The following is a 17,775-nucleotide window of genomic DNA, read 5'->3' as shown; positions in this document are numbered from 1 at the left end:
TGAAGACTGAGAGAAGAACGAACAGTGAGAGAAATTTTCACCATGATCTTTTCTAGGAATTTTAGTAGTAACGTTTCCAAGTGACTTTAAGGTTAGAGATTTTGTTTCTCCTTCTAGCTCTGCCGCTAGCTAGCTAGAGATCCCTGGGCCGTTGACCTCCGCGTGCGGTGCTCGGCACAGCCTCAGCCTGGTAAACATCACAGATCTGGAGCACGGAGGCCCGTGTTCAGACACTGACTTCTGAACTTTCTCACTAGCTAAGTTGGAGCAAATTACTTTGCCTCTGTGCCTTCGAACTTACTATTATTGAGTTGGGGTTTTATTTCTTTTCTTGGCCACCATCGTGACTTTGAGTGATATACCTACATACCTCTTTCTTTGTATGATCAACTTTAAACCAGAGCTCTGGGCCTCCCTCCTTGTAAGATGAGGGTGTTAGCACTCCTTTCCTTTCCTCCATCTCCCCTTCCCTCCCGCCTGTCAGGTTTTTTTTGTTTGTTTTTTTTTCCCAGCTGCACCCAAGGTACATGGAAGTTCCTGGGCTAAGGAATCAAACTGCTGCCTCAGCAGCCCCCTGAGCCAGTGCAGAGACAATGCTGAATCCTTAACCTGCTGCATCACAAGGAAACCCCTCAGCTGTCCTTTCAGTACAGTGGTGACAATAAAAGTCTAATTAAGACTTTTATACTTTGTGTATACATTGGTTATAAAGTTGAAAACCATGAGTTCCCTGGTGGCCTAGCAGTTAAGGACTCAGTATTGTCACTACTGTGGCTCAGGTTCAGTCCCTGGTGCAGGGACTTCTGCATGCTGTGGGCACAGCCAAAAAGCAAAAGGATAAAGTTAAAAATCATTTAATACTGTTTATTTTCGACTTGCAGATATTGTCCACTGCAGAGCGAAGTGATGTCCTATATCTTATTTTCTTCTCCTGGGTTCTGATGTCCCAATCATGTGTCACTCAGACAGAGCTATTCCTGGTGCCAAGATCACATATTCTCCTTGCTTATCATCCAGTTTCTAAGGATCATTCCACAAACCCTCTTCTTACTCCTGCCTTCTGACATACTTGTCCACTCCAGATATAGAGCCTCTGGAGGAGTTCTGCGAGGCGTATGTTCTTCAGAAAGTCTTAGGAAATGAAGGCCCAGGCCCCACTGGCAGAACTTTTGATTTACCAAATCTGGACTCGGCCTGGAAAACTCCCTGAACAAGTCCATTGCCCCACCAGGTTTGGGGACCTCCAGGTTACTTGTCCCCAGTGTCGTAAGCATTCAGAACTTCCTTGTCCCGCAGAATGTTGACGATCCTTTTCCTGTGACCTGAGCTTCAGGAAGGTGAACTGACTGCATGGAGTAGGCCGTGTGTATTGAGCTGGGTGTGTGCTGAGGGACAAGACTCAGAGGAGTCCAAGGATGCAGTAAAGCGCGTCTAGGTACTATGAGGGGATCGGTCTGAGATCTTTTCCAGGATGAAGTTCTTGCTTGTTAACATGCGGGTAATGTTTACATTTCATGAACAACAAAACTGAAACCCAAAACCGAAATTAAAAATGTGTGTGTAGCCTTTATTGAGCTTGTGATCAGAGGAAGGTAGAGGGCTGGTCTAGAGGTCTGACTCTTGCTGGAAGCATGGCATCAAAGCCGGTACTGTATTTGATGGCACACCCACCTGCCTTTTAAGCCTAATGATAGGTTGCCTTCGAAATGCACTTTGTTGTCCACCAAGCACTTTTAAAGCTAACGAGATGTTAAAAATAACCTTCTCCAAAAGTGTGTTGTGGACACCCTGCGTGCAGAATAATGGCACACCGAACTGTCTCCCTTGTGGGCCACAGCAGCTAGGAGCGGACCAGGCGGCGTGTGGGTTGGAAGCGAAGGACAGGGTGCTGAACTTGGGTGATTCACGCTCGCCAGTAGCTGCTGGGGCAGGAAGCTTGGGGAAGTTACGCTCTCCAAAAGTTGCAGGTCACGAAGTCAGGTTGTCTAAGGTGTAAGGGCCCAGGTCCCACTGGCAGAACTTTGGATTCAGTGAGTCTGGGGGTGGGTCTGGAGAGATCCCTCCATGAATCTATTGCCCCACCAGGTTTGGGGACCTCCAGGTTACATGTCCACACTGTCATAAGCATTTAGAACTTACTTATCCGACAGAATGTTGGAGATCTGGTTTAGCTTTATGGCGTAAAGGTAAATTGACTTATTCTCAGTGTGTGTGCCTGTGTGAGGGGTCCCAGCACCATCCCTGTGTCAGTGATTTGCCGCAGGACTCACAAGACTCAGCAGAGGGCCGTCTTCACGGCTGTGATTTAGTCCAGCGCAGGATTCAGGCATGTGCGGTGATGGCTGGGGACACAGGCACAGACTCCCCAGTGGAGTCACACAGGCCACACTTAATGCTCCCACAGCTACTTGTGACAGCCTGTGTGAAACGTCGTCGACCAGGAAAGCTTGTTGGGGCCCCCAGTGCTGGGGTTTTTCACTGGGAGCTGCTCGTGTATGTAGCCTCTATCTAGCAGGCCCCAAAGCTCTCAGAAGGAAAGTGGGTATTTACTTAGGTGTCCTGAAAGTACTTTTTTGTTTTCTCAGCCAGTCGTGCTAAAATCTGAGTCGATTTCTGCTTTGTTCTTGTACATCCACTAAGTTGCCAAGGCCAATAGATCCTGCCGCCACCCCACCCTCATTCTTCTAAGAGCTTTATAGTTTTAGCTCTTACATTGCAGTCTACAGTCCATTCTGAGTTAATTTTTTTACTCCTTTGTGTGTGAACACCTAGTTATCTCAGTACCATTCAGTGAAAGACTGTTGTTCCCCCCATTGGATTGTCTTGGCACCTTTGTCGAATCAATTGACGGTAGATGTGAGTGTTTATTTCTGGAGGCAAGTATTCCTGGTATGGTCACTTGGTCTTCTTTATATGGTACCCGGGATTCAGCTGTGACTGTCATCTCCCAGCTCCGGTAACATTTCAGTTGCCTGGTGAATAAACTTGTTGGGAGAGAGGCAGTCACCCAGAGTTGGAAAGGAGGTCTAGCATTTTACTCTTTTTAAAATGTCTGTCACGCAGTCTGCTGTATTTTAGGTGCCTTACTTTTCACCCCCCTTTCCAGAGTTGCAATTTTGCCAATTCCTGAACCTTTTGAAGCTCGTGATGTGACTTGGCTGTTTATGCAGTTTGAACTCTTCTGTCCTGAGGTTTGTCTCAGCTGCACTAAGTTGGTTACCCTCATCCATTCTCTAGCTTCCAGACGTTTTCATTGTCTCCATTCCTCGTAGCCTGTGGTTGTTGTGGTTTTATATTATCTGATGTCAGAAATCCCTTTCCTGTCATTTAGTGGTTTTGAGATTTAATGAAATTAAGAGTCAATAATTCTGTTTTGAGCAGAACTAGGTGTGCATTTCTTTTAATTACTCCTGTTGGGTTTTTGTTTGTTTTTGTTGTCTAGGGCTGCACTCACAGCATATGGAAGTTCCCAGGCTAGGACTTGAATTGGAGCTGCAGCTGCCAGCCTATGCCACAGCCACAGCCACACCAAATCTGACCTGTAACTGCGACCTATACAGCAGTTTGTGGCTACGCCAGATTCTTAACCCACGTAATGAGGCCGGGGAGCGAACCCTCATCCTCAGGGATACCAGTCGGGTTCATTACCACTGAGCCACAGCAGGAACTCCTCCTGTTGGGATTTGTTGAATTTACTGATTTTGAGGATTGGCATCTATTAATCTATCTGGAAAGTTCTCTCTACAGGTGTTTCTTCTTCCACATTCTTTCTTTTTTCTTCTTTTGGAAATTTGATTAGACATACGTCATATCTTTCATTTTATTCTTTTTTTTTTTTTGCTTTTTAGAGCCGCACCTGTGGCACATGGAAGTTCCCAGGCTAGGGGTCAAATTGGAGCTGCAGCTTCCTGCCTACGCCACAGCGGCAGCAACACAGGATCCGAACCACCTGTACGACCTACACCACAGCTCACGACAGCACTGGATCCCCAACCCAGTGAGCGAGGCCAGGGACCGACCCCGCATCTTCATGGATACTAGTCGCATTCGTTTTCGCCACGCCGCATTGGGAACTCCCTCTTTCATTTTATTTCTAACTTTTTTTTTTTTTGGTCTTTTGTTGTTGCTATTTCTTGGGCCGCTCCCGAGGCATATGGAGGTTCCCAGGCTAGGGGTTGAATCGGAGCTATAGCCACCGGCCTACGCCAGAGCCACAGCAACGTGGGATCCGAGCCGCGTCTGCAACCTACACCACAGCTCACGGCAACGCCAGATCGTGAACCCACTGAGCAAGGGCAGGGATCGAACCCGCAACCTCATGGTTCCTAGTCGGATTCGTTAACCACTGCGCCACGACGGGAACTCCCCTAACTTCTCATTCATATTTTCACTTTCCTTGTCTCTTTGTACTGTGTTCTGGATAATTTCTTAAGATACATCTTTCAGTTAATAAATTCTGTCTTGGATGTTAGTACATAATATGCTTTTTTCCTTTTTCTTTCTTTCCTTTTTTTGGCTGTGACCATGGCATATGGGAGTTCCCCAGCCAGGGATTGAACCTGTGCTACAGTTATGCCATGCGCCACAGCTACAGCAACGCAGCATCCTTAACCCGCTGTGCCACACAGAAACTTCCATAATGTGCTTTTAATATTATTTGTTATGAAAAGACAAAGTACAGTCTGGGAGAAAACACTTGCAAATCCTATACCTGACAAAGGGCTGTATGGAGAATATATAAAGAACTCTCAGATCTCATTAAGAATAAATAACCAGGGAGTTCCTGTTGTGGCACAGCAGAAACAAATCTGACTAGTATCCATGAGGATGCGGGTTCAACCCTGATCTCGCATCGGGGATCCCATGTTGCAGTGGCTGTGGCGTAGGCTGGCAGCTATAGCTTCAATTTGACCCCTAGCCTGGGAACTACCATATGCCATGGGTGTGGCCCTAAAAAGACCAAAAATAAAAAATAAAATAACCCAATTTTAGAAAAAACAGGCAAAACATGGAACAGATACTTCACTAAGGAAGGTATATGAATGTCACTTAAGCACGTGTAAACATACCTCACACCGCTAGTTTTCAGGGAAATACAAATTAAAGCCACAGTGAGACACCAGCACACACCTATTAGAATGTCTAAAACTGAAAAGGCTGGTGATAGCAAGTACTGGCACATGTGCAGAGAGCCTGGGACCCTTACACACGGCTGCTGAGAAGGGAAAATGTTGAAGTCTGGAACCCTCTTAGACAGTTGCTGTGAAACTTGAACATAAATATGTTGTACAGTCCAGAAATTCTCCTCCTAGGTATCTGTGCAGGAGAAGGGAAAGCAGATGTCCATGTAAACTTGTAGGTGAATGTTCGCAGCAGTTTGCTGTGTGGCAGCCAAAAATCTAGGAAAAACCCTAATGTCTGTTAACAGGCGAATAGACAGAAATACTGATATATCCACACAATGGAATGAGCCCCTGATGCATGCTGCAACATAGATGAATCTCAGAATCATTAGGCCGAAAGAAAGAAGTCAGACGAAAGAGTACACACTATGATTCTATTTATATAATATTCTAGAAGACATAAACTAAGCTCTCATAACCGAAGGTAGATGGGGGGCTGCCTGTGGACCTGGCAGCTGGGAGTGGGTATGGGAGGTATGAGAAGGGATTAGAAAGGGACTCAAGGAAATTTTGAGGGTGATGGTTCTGTCCATTTTCTTGATTGTGGTGACGGTTTCAAATTGTACACTTTGGATATGTACAGTTTATGTCAACTACAACAAAATGGTTTTGAGAATTAAAAGTTTTCAATTCCAGGAGTTCCCATTGTGGCTCAGTGAGTTAAGAACCCAACATAGTGTCCATGAGGATGCAGGTTTGATCCCTGGCCTTGCTCCGTGGGTTAAGGAACCGATGTTGCCACAAGCTGTGGCGTAAGTCATGGATGTGTCTCGGATCCAGTGTGGCTGTGGCTGTGCGTAGGCTGACGGCTGCAGCTCCGATTTGACCCCTAGCCTGGAAACTTCCATATGCCATGGTCTCAGTCATGGGTACAGCGTAAAAAGAAAAAAAAGGAAAGGAAAGGGGAAAAAAGGTTTCAATTCTGGAGGTTGGTTGGTTCTTTTCTACCTCTTTTTTGTTATTCTTTGTTCATATTTTAAGCTTCTCTTAGTTCATTAAACATAGTTATTATATATTCTGCAACAATAATTTCAGTATCTGCATATGTCACTTCTCCTGGCTTTAAGTCATGGTACCATGATCTTTGTGTGCTTTGATTTTTCACAATGAGCTGCTCGTTTTCCTTGGAAGTTGGCCTGTGAGCATTTTTGAGGTCCTCGTGAAGGTGGCATTTTCCCGAGAGGTAGCATTTGCCTTGGTCAGTAACTGGGCATGCAGCTAGACTTGCTCTGTGGTCCCCTTTGTGGGCCTCAAAGCTTACACGAGGGCTCGCTAGTGTTTACAGATTCTTAGAGGAGTTGTCCCCTTCCACTCAGACCCTGATGAAGAAAGGCGGGTTTCCCCTGCCCCCATCTGCGGGTTTGGGGTATATTTCTCATGCACTCTCACACCGATTTGGGGTCTTGGATGTATGTGGGCATCTCCTGTTGGACTCGCCACCAGGGGCTGGTCCTCATCCTTCTCTCTTTATCCAAAGTGTGTGTATTGGGATGGTTTCCCACTCATCTTGATTCACGGTGCTTGTAGCGCTGCTTCCATCTGAAGGAGCATCCTCTGCAGGCCTCTTCCTCCTGCCGGCTGGCAGAGGGCAGTGGCGCGGCCGGCACACAGAGCCACTGCTGGCGCACGGCTGTAGGCAGTTAATTTTAGAGCATCCTGGACATTCCACATCCAGGGCTCTGCACCAGCGCTGCTTCCACTGTTCCCTCTTCTCCCCTGGAGAGGGATGAAGGAGACCCTATGCGAGAGGCTTGTTCTTGTGGTGAGGTTTTCCCCCCTGGAAAATCATCTTTTTTAATGCCAGGCTCTAGCAGGCAATTCTCCAGGTGGGCACAAGCCAGCTTTGATATTTCCTCAATGCCCAGAGCTTCTGGTGTCTTTTAATTTTGGCCCCTGTAACATCCTTCTTCTTTTGTCAGCTTGGTGTTGCTTTTAAAAATGGGTGGTTGGGGGAGTTCCCGTCGTGGCACAGTGGTTAACGAATCTGACTGGGAACCATGAGGTTGCGGGTTCGGTCCCTGCCCTTGCTCAGTGGGTTGGGGATCTGGCGTTGCCTTGACCTGTGGTGTAGGTCACAGATGCGGCTCAGATCCCGCGTTGCTGTGGCTCTGGTGTAGGCTGGCAGCTGCAGCTCCAATTGGACCCCTAGCCTAGGAACCTCCCATATACCTCAGGAGCGGCCCAAGAAATGGAAAAAAGACCAAAAAATAAATAAAAATGGGTGGTTGGGATTTATCTTGCCTTTTAGATGTTGCTGTCAGGAGTGTTTTGCGGGTCTCATTGTCAGAGCAGGGCACTTACCACAGCGTCCAGCTCGTAGTGCTCCTGTGGCATGGGGATGGTTTCCCTTACTGGTGTTTATGTTTATGCTTTTCTGTAGTCCTGTTCTCCTGCTGGTCTTTCTAGCCCTGACTGCTCCTGGGCTATTGCTTTGTGTATAAATGTGGTTAATCCAAACTGGATTGATATGAGTGAATTTTATTTTTTTATTTTTTATTTTTATTTATTTATTGCTTTTCAGAGTCACACCCATGGCATATGGAAGTTCCCAGGCCAGGGGTCAAATCAGAGCTATAGCTGCCAGCCTACACCACAGGCACAGCCGCAGCAGCATGGGATCCGAGCCTCATCTGCGACTTAGACCACAGCTCATGGCAACATTGGATCCTTAACCCACTGAGCGGGACCAGGGATCGAACCCAAATCCTCATGGATACTAGTTGGATTTGTTTCTGCTGAGCCATGACAGGAACTCCCAATATGGGTGAATTTTAATCATAAGAGTAATTCACACTGATAGGAAGAGGTAGCATATTATAGTGTTCTTGCAGGGTGTGGGAGCCAGAATATGTTTTGGAAGTCTAATTGCCTCTTATTAATTTGTGAGACTTAGTAATTGTTAGAATGTGAAATATACCAGCTCAGGATATAATGAGATGTTAGACAGGTTCAACTTTAATGAACATTTTATGTGATAAAAGTAAACCTAGGAGTTCCTGTTGTGGCGCAGCGGAAATGAATCTGACTAGGAGCCATGAGGTTGCGGGTTCAATCCCTGGCCTCGCTCAGTGAGTTCAGGATCCGGTGTTGCCGTGAGCTGTGGTGTAGGTCACAGACGCGGCTCAGATCTGGCCTTGCTGTGGCTGTGGTGTAGGCCGGTGGCTGCAGCTCTAATTAGACCCTTAGCCTGGGAACCGCCGTATGACTTGGGGGTGGCCCTAAAAAAGACAAAAGGCAAAACAAAACAAAAACAAACAAAAAAACCTACCAAAAACCTGGATGTTTCTAATGTCCCTTGATATTATTATCCCTCCTTTTGGTTTGCTGAATAAGTGAGAACACTATCTCCAGGTGGGAGTAATATTGGCCATCTGGTCTAATTCTTTTTTCTTTCTCACCTTTTTTCTTTTTAGGGCCGCACCCACAGCATATGGACATTCCTGGGCTGGGGTCACATTGGAGCTGCAGCTGCTGTCAACCTACACCACAGCCACAGGAACGCCAGATCCGAGCCACATCTGCAACCTACGCTACAGCTTTCAGAAGTGCCAGATCCTGAAACCACTGAGTGAGGCCAGGGATCGAACCTACATGAATACCAGTTGGGTTCTTAACTCGCTGGGCCACAGTGGGACTCCCCTGTCTTACTTTCTTATTGAGAAATTAATAAACAGAAGAATATGTAAAACACATACAGTTTAAAGAATCGTAAGCAGACACTCAGGTGTCTTACCACTCAGGCTCGGAAGTTCTTTATTCTGAGTTCTACTCAGTTCACTTATTTTTATTGAAATGTAGTTATTTACAATGTTGTGTTGGTTTCTGGTGTAGAGAAAGGTGATTCAGTTATGCATATATATGCATTCTTTTTCGTATTCTTTTCCGTTATAGATTATTACACAATACTGAATATAGTTCCCTGTTTCCAATTTATTTTTATTTTAGCTAGACCAAAGACCTTATAAATGCAAGGTGTTTGGTGGTGGCTACTCGAAGTCTACCTCAGATTTCACAGAGAAAGAAGGGGTGTTTCTGGAGAGAGGTGTGTAAGCAGGTAAACCACAACACAGTGTCAGGAGTGTGGTGAGAGGAGGACAAGGCACCAGAGTAGCAGGAGGGGACGGGGGTTGGGGACCAGAGGCTTCCACAGAGACAGGAAAGGAGATGCAGGGCTGTGCGGTGGCAGAGAGTTGTGGACGTGCTGTGGACAACCAGGCGAGGGCGAGGGCGAGGGCGGGGGGCTGGAGCACTGGCTCTGCTCTGGGAGGAGGCCAAGTAAGAGAAAGGCAGGATCAGCTGTGCTTCAGAAGATCCCTGGGTGCTGGTGTGTGAGTTGTACGTCTGGGTGGAGGGGCAGGAGTGAGGCTGGAGGCAGGGAGCCTTGTGAGGCTTTGCTGGCTGCACCTGGCAGTGGAGTCACAGCTACGTGAATCCCAGAGAGACTTATTTTCAAAGGCAATATTTGAAAATAAAAATTTCAAGGTTATAGAGCTATAAGCTCAAAAAGCATCCTATTATTTATAAACGGCAACTTAAAGGAAATGTCACTTGAGATGCTGGTGTAAACAAGAGGAGTTGTTGGCTGACAGGGCGGCCTTTCTTTAAAGAAAACCTGCAAAAGAAACATTTGAGAACAATATTACCTACAAGAAAAGAAATTCCTTGAAAATCATCTTTCAAGAAAATGAGGAGGAGTTCCTGTTGTGGCTCAGCCATTAACGAACCTGACTAGTATCCATGAGGACACGGGTTTGATCCCTGGCCTTGCTCAATGGGTTAAGGATCTGGTGTTGCTGTGAGCTGTGGTATAGGTTGCAGACTCGGCTTGGATCCAGCATTGCTGTGGCTGTGGTGTAGGCCTGCAGCTACAGCTCTGATTCTACCCCTAGCCTGGGAACTTAAATATGCTGTGGGTACAGTCCTAAAAAGAAAAAAGAAAAAAAAAAAAAAAAAGAAAGATCCTGAGTGTCCAAACAGTTGTGTAAGCAGTTCCTTAGACACGCAGGGACACCTTCAGGAAGCGGGTGGCATTGCTGCTTGATCTTGAAGGATAGGAAGAATTTAGGAGGTGGGGGGAGGCATTGTGGATAGAAGGGGGAATGAGAGCAAAAGCAGGGTGGTGGGAAAGTGTTGCTTCTGGAAGGGAGAGGCAGGCAAGGATGTGAGAGAGACCAAGAGTGCTGAGCACCAGCTCCTGTCGCGGCAGGTAGCCTCAAGTCAGAGACGGCTCTGGAGCCGTTCATGCAAGTTGGGAGCTTAGGGAGGAAGCCTGGGGTGGAAAGAAACAAGGTTTCAGACAGGTGGCATATAAATAACGTGAATTTGGTGGTAGGAACCCTGGACCTGAGCTCCTTTGGGAGCAGCCAGGGTGGGTGGCTAGGCTCACAGTGGGTAAGGGTGTTCTTCACATAAACTGAACACGAAAGAAACTTCAAAGCTTAGGGAATTTTTTTCCCAAATAATATTACAGTGATGCTAAGAACTTACCTGTTATAACCAAAGATGAAGTTATTTGAGTATTAAAATCACATACCAGATCAGTGAAACTAGAACGTACTCTCACACCATACACAAAAATAAACTCACAGTGCCTTAAAGACTTAAACATAAGACATGACATCATAAAACTCCTAGAGGAGAACACAGGCCAAACATTCTCAGACATCAACTGTACAAATAGTTTTTTAGTCTCCCAAGGCAGTAGAAATAACATAAATAAGTAAATGGAACCTAACCAAACTCACAAGCTTTTTGCACAGCAAAGGAAACCATAAGCAAAAAAATGAAAAGACAGCCTGAAGAAAGGAAGAAAATGGTTGCAAATGATGCACCTGACAAGGGCTTAATCTTCAGAATTTACAAACGACTCATACAAATCAACAACAACAAAAAACCAATTGAAAAATGGGCTGAAGACCTAAATAGACATTTCTCCAAAGAGGACATACAGATGGCCAATAGGCACATGAAAAAATGCTCAAATTTCACTAATTTTTTTTTTTTTGGTCTTTTTAGGGAAGTTCCCAGGCTAGGGGTCGAATCAGAGCTGCAGCTGCCAGCCTACACCACAGCTCAGGGCAATGCTGGATCCTTAACACACTGAGTGAGCCCAGAAATCGAACCTGTGTCCTCATGCGTAATAATCGGGTTCCTTTCCACCAAGTCACGATGGGAACTCCTACAATTTTACTAATTATTAGAGAAATGTGAATTGAAACTACAGTGAGATACCACCTCACACCTTTCAGAATGGCCATCATTAATAAATCTACAAAAAACAGATGCTGGGATTTCCCATCGTGGCGCAGCGGAAATGAATCCGACTAGGAACCACGAGGTTGGAGGTTCGATCCCTGGTCTCGTTCACTGGGTTAAGGATCCGGTGTTGCCATGAGCTGTGGTGTAGGTTGCAGACACGGCTCGAATCTGGCGTGGCTGTGGCTGTGGTGTGGGCCGGCAGCTACAGCTCCAGTTAGACCCCTAGCCTTGGGAACCTCCATATGCCGCGAGTGCGGCCCTAAAAAGAACAAAAGACAAAAAAAAAACCAAAAACAAAAACATGCTGGAGAGGGTGTGGAGAAAAGGAAACCCTCCCATACTATTGGTGGGAATGTAAGTTGATAGAACCACTCTGGGAAACAGTATGGAGGTTCCTCAGAAAAGTATGGAACCTACCATATGATCCTGCAGTTCCACTCCTGGCACATGTGTGGACAAAACTATAATTCAAAAAGATTCATGCCCCCCTGTGTTCATAGCAGTACTATTCACAATAGCCAAGACATGAAAGTAACCTAAGTGTCCGTCAGCAGGTGAGCGGATTAAGAAAATAAGGTGTGTAAATACAAGGGAGTACTACTTGGCCATAAAAAAGAATGAAATAATGACTTTTTCAGCAACATGGATTCAACTAGAGATTATCATATGAAGTGAAGTAAGTTAGACAAATACCGTATGATATCACTTATATGTGAAATCTAAAACATAGCACAAATGAACCCATCTGCCGAACAGAAACAGACTCACAGATGTAGGAAACAGACTGTGGCTACCAAAGGGGTGGAGGGAGGAGTGGGATGAACTAGGAGTTTGGGGTTAGTAGATGCAAACTACTCCATTTAGAATGGATAAGCAGTGAGGGCCTCTTGTGTGGTACAGGGACCTGTTTTCATTCTCTCGGGATAGACCACGATGGAACATAAGAAAGGAATGTGTATACATGTATGTATGACCGGGTCGCTTTGCTATTCAGCAGACATGGGCACAACATTGTAAATCAACTACACTTTAATAAAAATAAATAAAATCAGCATATCAGGATTAAAGCTGATATCCGAAGTGACCCATTAGCTGATATGTGTTTAATTGCTGACAAAATCCCTTAGTCTTTGCTGTTAATTGATTACCAAGGAATGGATACAGGTTAGGCATTGAGGAAAAAAAGCAGCATTTATAGTTAAACCTTTATTTATTTATTTATTTTGCTTTTTAGGGCCACACCTGCGGCATGTGGAAGTTCCCAGGCTAGGGGTCGAATCCGGGCTACAGCTGCCAGCCTACACCACATCCATAGCAATGCAGGATCCAAGCCGTGTCTGCAACCTACACTACAGCTCACGGCAACGCTGGAGCCCCAACCCACCGAGCTAGGCCGGGGATTGAACCCACATCTTGATGGATCCTAGTTGGGTTCATTAACTGCTGAGCCACGAAGGGAACTCCCATTAAACCTTTATTGATTGGCCTCTTACCTTGCTCTCTTAGACTTGCTCGTAAGCATTCTCTGTCTTCTTTGGATTACGATAGTGCTGTTGGGAAGAACAACCAAACTCCTAAGTAGTGAGTAAGACAGTGGTAGAAGTATATAGTCTTCATGAGATTTTACAGTCAGTGGATGTGGTGGTTTTTAAGGATGTCTGCAGATGCTTTAACATGCTTCCCTTCAAAGGCTGAGCCTCTTGTCCTCATCTCCAAGCCTAGTGACTTGCTCCTAACAGGATGTGGGGAAGGTGAGGTTGTGTGACTTCTGAGTTAGTGCATAAAAAGATTGGCTCTCTCTCCTGAATTGCTTGCTCTGAGGGAAGGCAGCCACTGTGTCCAGAAGACACTGGAAAAGCAGCTCTGAGAAGGGGCCGCCTTGGAGAAGAACTGAGGCCTCCTGCCAGCAGCCAGCACCACGTTGGTAGCCATGCGCACGAGCCATCTTGGAACCAGATCCTCCAGCCCTAAACGGACTACTGCCCTGGCTGGGGTTTGGCTCTGTCGCAGGAGGAGTCTCAAGCCAGGACTGCCCAGCCACACTGTCTGTAAAGCCTTCACCCACAGAAACCGAGCTGTAGTTTCTGCCACGGTTAGGGGCTAATACCCGACCTGTGAGATAAAGAAAGGTGGACTGCTGAGTCCCAGCCTGCCTTCACAGATATAAATAAAACACATGAAAATGAAGCCATGGAGTTCCCGTCGTGGCGCAGTGGTTGACGAATCTGACTAGGAACCATGAGGTTGCGGGTTCAGTTTCCCTGCCCTTGCTCAGTGGGTTAAGGATCTGGCGTTGCCGTGAGCTGTGGTGTAGGTTGCAGACGCGGCTCGGATCCCGTGTTGCTGTGGCTCTGGCGTAGGCCGGTGGCTACGGCTCCGATTCGACCCCTAGCCTGGGAACCTCCATATGCCTCAGGAGCGGCCCAAGAAATGGCAAAAAGACAAAAAAAAAGAAAAGAAGAGAAAATGAAGCCATGCTCATGTAAGTGAGAAACAACACACTAAAACGGTTGGTTCATGAAATGTCATGCAGTGAACATGTGTCGGATTTGCAAAAGGAGGAGATGGCTTCACGGTAGGTGTGGTTGGTGGAGAGGCTTGTGAGAGAATTGTCCTTCGGAACGCCTTTGAAATGTCAATTCTTCCTTTTATGTCATTTTCTTCATCAGTTTTTCAACTTTTGGGGAGAATGCACTCAAACAGAACTTAAAATTGCAGGACAGGAAGGCACCATCAGGGTAACACAAGCGAAGCGGGAGCACTTTAAAACAGGTAGAGGTGGCCTGTGCCCAGTAGACAGAGGCTCTAAGCAGACACATCTCCTCACGTGGCTGTGGCTTCAGCCCACCGCGTGGACCCAGCCCACCAGATGCACCGTCAGGGTCGGGCTGGATCCTAGTCTCGGGTGGGAGCAGTTGGGGTGAGTAAACTGGTCACTGTTTAGTTGCTTGAAACTAATGTCAGCCTGTCACTTTTTATAGAGCACCTGTTTAAGATGGTTTTGGAGGAGTCATACCTAAAAAAGTTTTCTGGAAAATGGGGTGACTTTTTAAAAACCTCTACAGAGAAGTCATGAACGGGGTAGATAGTGTCAAAGTGATGAGTCCTTGCATTTTCATAGATAAAGTGGCGTCTTTGACAGTGTGGGGCATGCATCGGAAGAATGCGCTTGGCACATGTTGGCAGAATGTTTTCAGGAGAACATTAGACAGGCTGTAAAGCTAAGTCTTCTTTCTAATATTTAGAAAGACTGAAAATCTACAAAAACATATAATTAGAGGCTTAGGATGGAAGACAAGTGCATTGCATAATTGTCTACAATGGTTTGTTTTGAGAAACTTTATTATATGTTTTTCATAACTGAATTATCATAACACCAGTTTCAAAATTATATTTAAAAACACATTGCCTGAAGAGATGAACATACATTTGATAAGAGCTGTGTTATCAACTGGCATGTGGTCTGAAGCTTTTAACTAATTATCAAGTAAGTCGCACTTGTTTAATATCTTAAAAAATCTAGTTCTGATAGCCTGTATGTCAAGCATACTTTATTTTAATAGCTTTATGAGCTGTGATACCTACACGTTATTAGTATAAATGAGACATTAGCATGGAAAAATCAGCCCCCCCTTTATATCTAACTTTTGGCAAATCTAGCTGGCCTATTTATTGAGAGTCTGATCATAATGTGTTTAGCGTTGATAGCTTAATTATGGACATTTTTATGCTTTTTTCATTACTTATCAAAATACCATTTACATAGAATTCTTTCGTTACCAAGAGGTTAACATTATTTAGGAGTTCCCATCGTGGCGCAGGGGTTAACGAATCTGACCAGGAACCATGAGGTTGCGGGTTCGATCCCTGCCCTTGCTCAGTGGGTTAAGGATCTGGCGTTGCTGTGAGCTGTGGTGTAGGTTGCAGATGCGGCTTGGATCCCATGTTGCTGTGGCTCTGGCATAGGCCGGGGGCTACAGCTCGATTCGACCCCTAGCCTCGGAGCCTCCATATGCCGAGGGAGCAGCCCTAGAAAAGGCAAAAAGACCAAAAAAAAAAAAAAGAGGGGTTAACATTATTTAAAAGGAGGATAAATAAAATTTAAACGCTAACAGCAGTAGATGTTGGCAAAGGTGTGGAGATGCTAGAACTCTCCTGTTGCCGGTCAGAGTGTAAAATGGTACTTCACTTTGGAAAGCAGCTCAGTGGTCTCTAGAAGTTAAAGATATGCTTTCCACGCAGCCCACTCCTTCCACTTCTTGACATCAGTCACCCAAGAAAAGCCCGAGCATTTGTCCACATAAACGCTGGCACTTGAACGCTCAAGGTGGTTTTCTTCCTGTAGCCCAAGGGTGGAATCAGCCCAAGCGCTCATCGGCAGATGAGCTGTTACGCCCAGATGCCTGAATACTGAGGACCCTGGACAGTAGGAAGGACCGCATTCCCGATGTAGGTAACAGTTGGCTGCGTCTCTAAAATGCTGTGGTGAGCGAAGGAAGCCAAACCCAAAGACGTGTTCGTTCTGTAACCCCGTCTACGTGAGCTTCTCCAGGGTACAGAACTAGGCTGTCATGGCCTGATCCTTCCCCCTGACCTCGCGGACAGCTGGTTTTGTAGTTGGGAGAAGTGAATTGACTGGGAAGCACAGGAGGGAACTTTCTGGGACGACAGAAGTGTTCTAGCTCTTGGCTGGGATGGTGGTTACACTGTGACATGCAGTTGTCAAAACTCATTCAGCAGTGTACTTTGTATTTTTTTTTTTTTTTTTTTTTTTAGGGCGGCACCTGTGGCATATGGAGGTTCCTAGGCTAGGGGCCTAATCGGAGCTGTATCCACCGGCCTACGCCAAAGCTACAGCAACGCGAGATCCAAGCCACCTCTTCAACCTACACCACAGCTCATGACAGTGCCGGATCCCTAACCCACTGAGTGAGGCCAGGGATCGAACCCGCAACCTCATGGACGCTAGTTGGGTTCATTAACCACTGAGGCACGACGGGAACTCCCAGCAGTATACTTTAAATGGCCGTTTTATTATCTGTCAGTTGTGCCTCAATTAAAGTAAATTTCAGGGAGTTCCCGTCGTGGCACAGTGGTTAACGAATCCGACTAGGAACCATGAGGTTGCGGGTTCGGTCCCTGCCCTTGCTCAGTGGGTTAACGATCCGGCGTTGCCGTGAGCTGTGGTGTAGGTTGCAGACTCGGCTCGGATCCCGCGTTGCTGTGGCTCTGGCATAGGCCGGTGGCTACAGCTCTGATTCAACCCCTAGCCTAGGAACCTCCATATGCCGCGGGAGCGGCCCAAGAAATAGCAACAAAAAGACAAAAGACAAAAAAAAAAAAAAAAAAATAAAGTAAATTTCAAAAACTTCACTGTTTATTTCTTAAACTAGCCTGTTGTCATTTCATTAACTTCTTACCTCTGTGGATGTTTTTGAGGTTTTGTATCTGAAACGGACTAGAATATATGCTTATCAACCTTTTTTAAAGTTGCTTATCTTAAATCTAGAAACATAAAACTTAGAAAATCATGGGATTTTTTTTTATTATGAGTGCTGTGAAATTATATATGTATTTAAACAGCAAACATTTTGGGTTTTTTGGTCCCTTTTTATTTTTCAGGGCCACACCCACAGCATATGGAAGTTTCCAGGCTAGGGGTTGAATCGGAGCTGCTGCTGCAGGCCTACGCCACAGGCGCAGCACCTTGGGAGCAGAGCCACATCTGCAGCCTGTGTAGCAGCTCGCAGCAGTACCTGATCCTTAACCCACTTAGGCCAGTGATTGAACCTGCATCTGACAAAACTAGTCAGATTTGTTGCCACTGAGCCACAGTGGGAATTCCCAAGGTTTTTTAATGCACACAAATAATCTCTGTATTTAAAAATAATGAAAGTACATAAACACAAGACTCATACACAATCCTACTTTCTCAGTTGGTCAGTAGTGAAGGTAGGGCCCGGCTGGGGTACTTTGCCTGAGACGACACCATGCTAGCCTCACAGCACCCTTGTCTTGTTCTTTGGAAGTTGCTTTGGATAAGACCTGGCCGAGAGTTCCCTTGTGGTGCAGCAGATTAAGGATCTGGCATTATCACTGCAGCACGTCACTGCTCATGGATGCTAGTCGGGCTCTTAACCCGCTGACCCACAATGGGAACTCCCACTTTTCTGTTATTATTTTTGTCTTTTTAGGGCTGCACCCACAGCATATGGAGGTTCCCAGGCTAGGGTACGAATCGGAGCTGTAATTGCTGGCCTCCACCACAGCCACAGCAACGCTGGATCTGAGCTGCATCTGCGACTTACACCACAGCCCACGGCAATGCCCTAAC

The 17,775-nt window shown here is 46.0% G+C and overlaps 1 protein-coding gene across 9 annotated transcripts in view; it reads left to right on the top strand.

Annotated features, from left to right (window-relative positions):
* PPP1R13B (protein phosphatase 1 regulatory subunit 13B) overlaps window positions 1-17,775 on the top strand; it is a 95,233-nt gene that overhangs the window by 52,670 nt on the left and 24,788 nt on the right. The window lies entirely within an intron of this gene.

Source organism: Sus scrofa, chromosome 7, assembly GCF_054392235.1.
Source record: "Sus scrofa isolate SSC_HxYL_T2T_F1_AM1 chromosome 7, Sscrofa_HxYL_maternal_Yorkshire_Landrace_v2.0, whole genome shotgun sequence".
Lineage (NCBI taxonomy): Eukaryota > Metazoa > Chordata > Mammalia > Artiodactyla > Suidae > Sus > Sus scrofa.
Note: the sequence above shows the minus strand (reverse complement) of the source record. Positions and strands in the feature narration are given on the sequence as shown.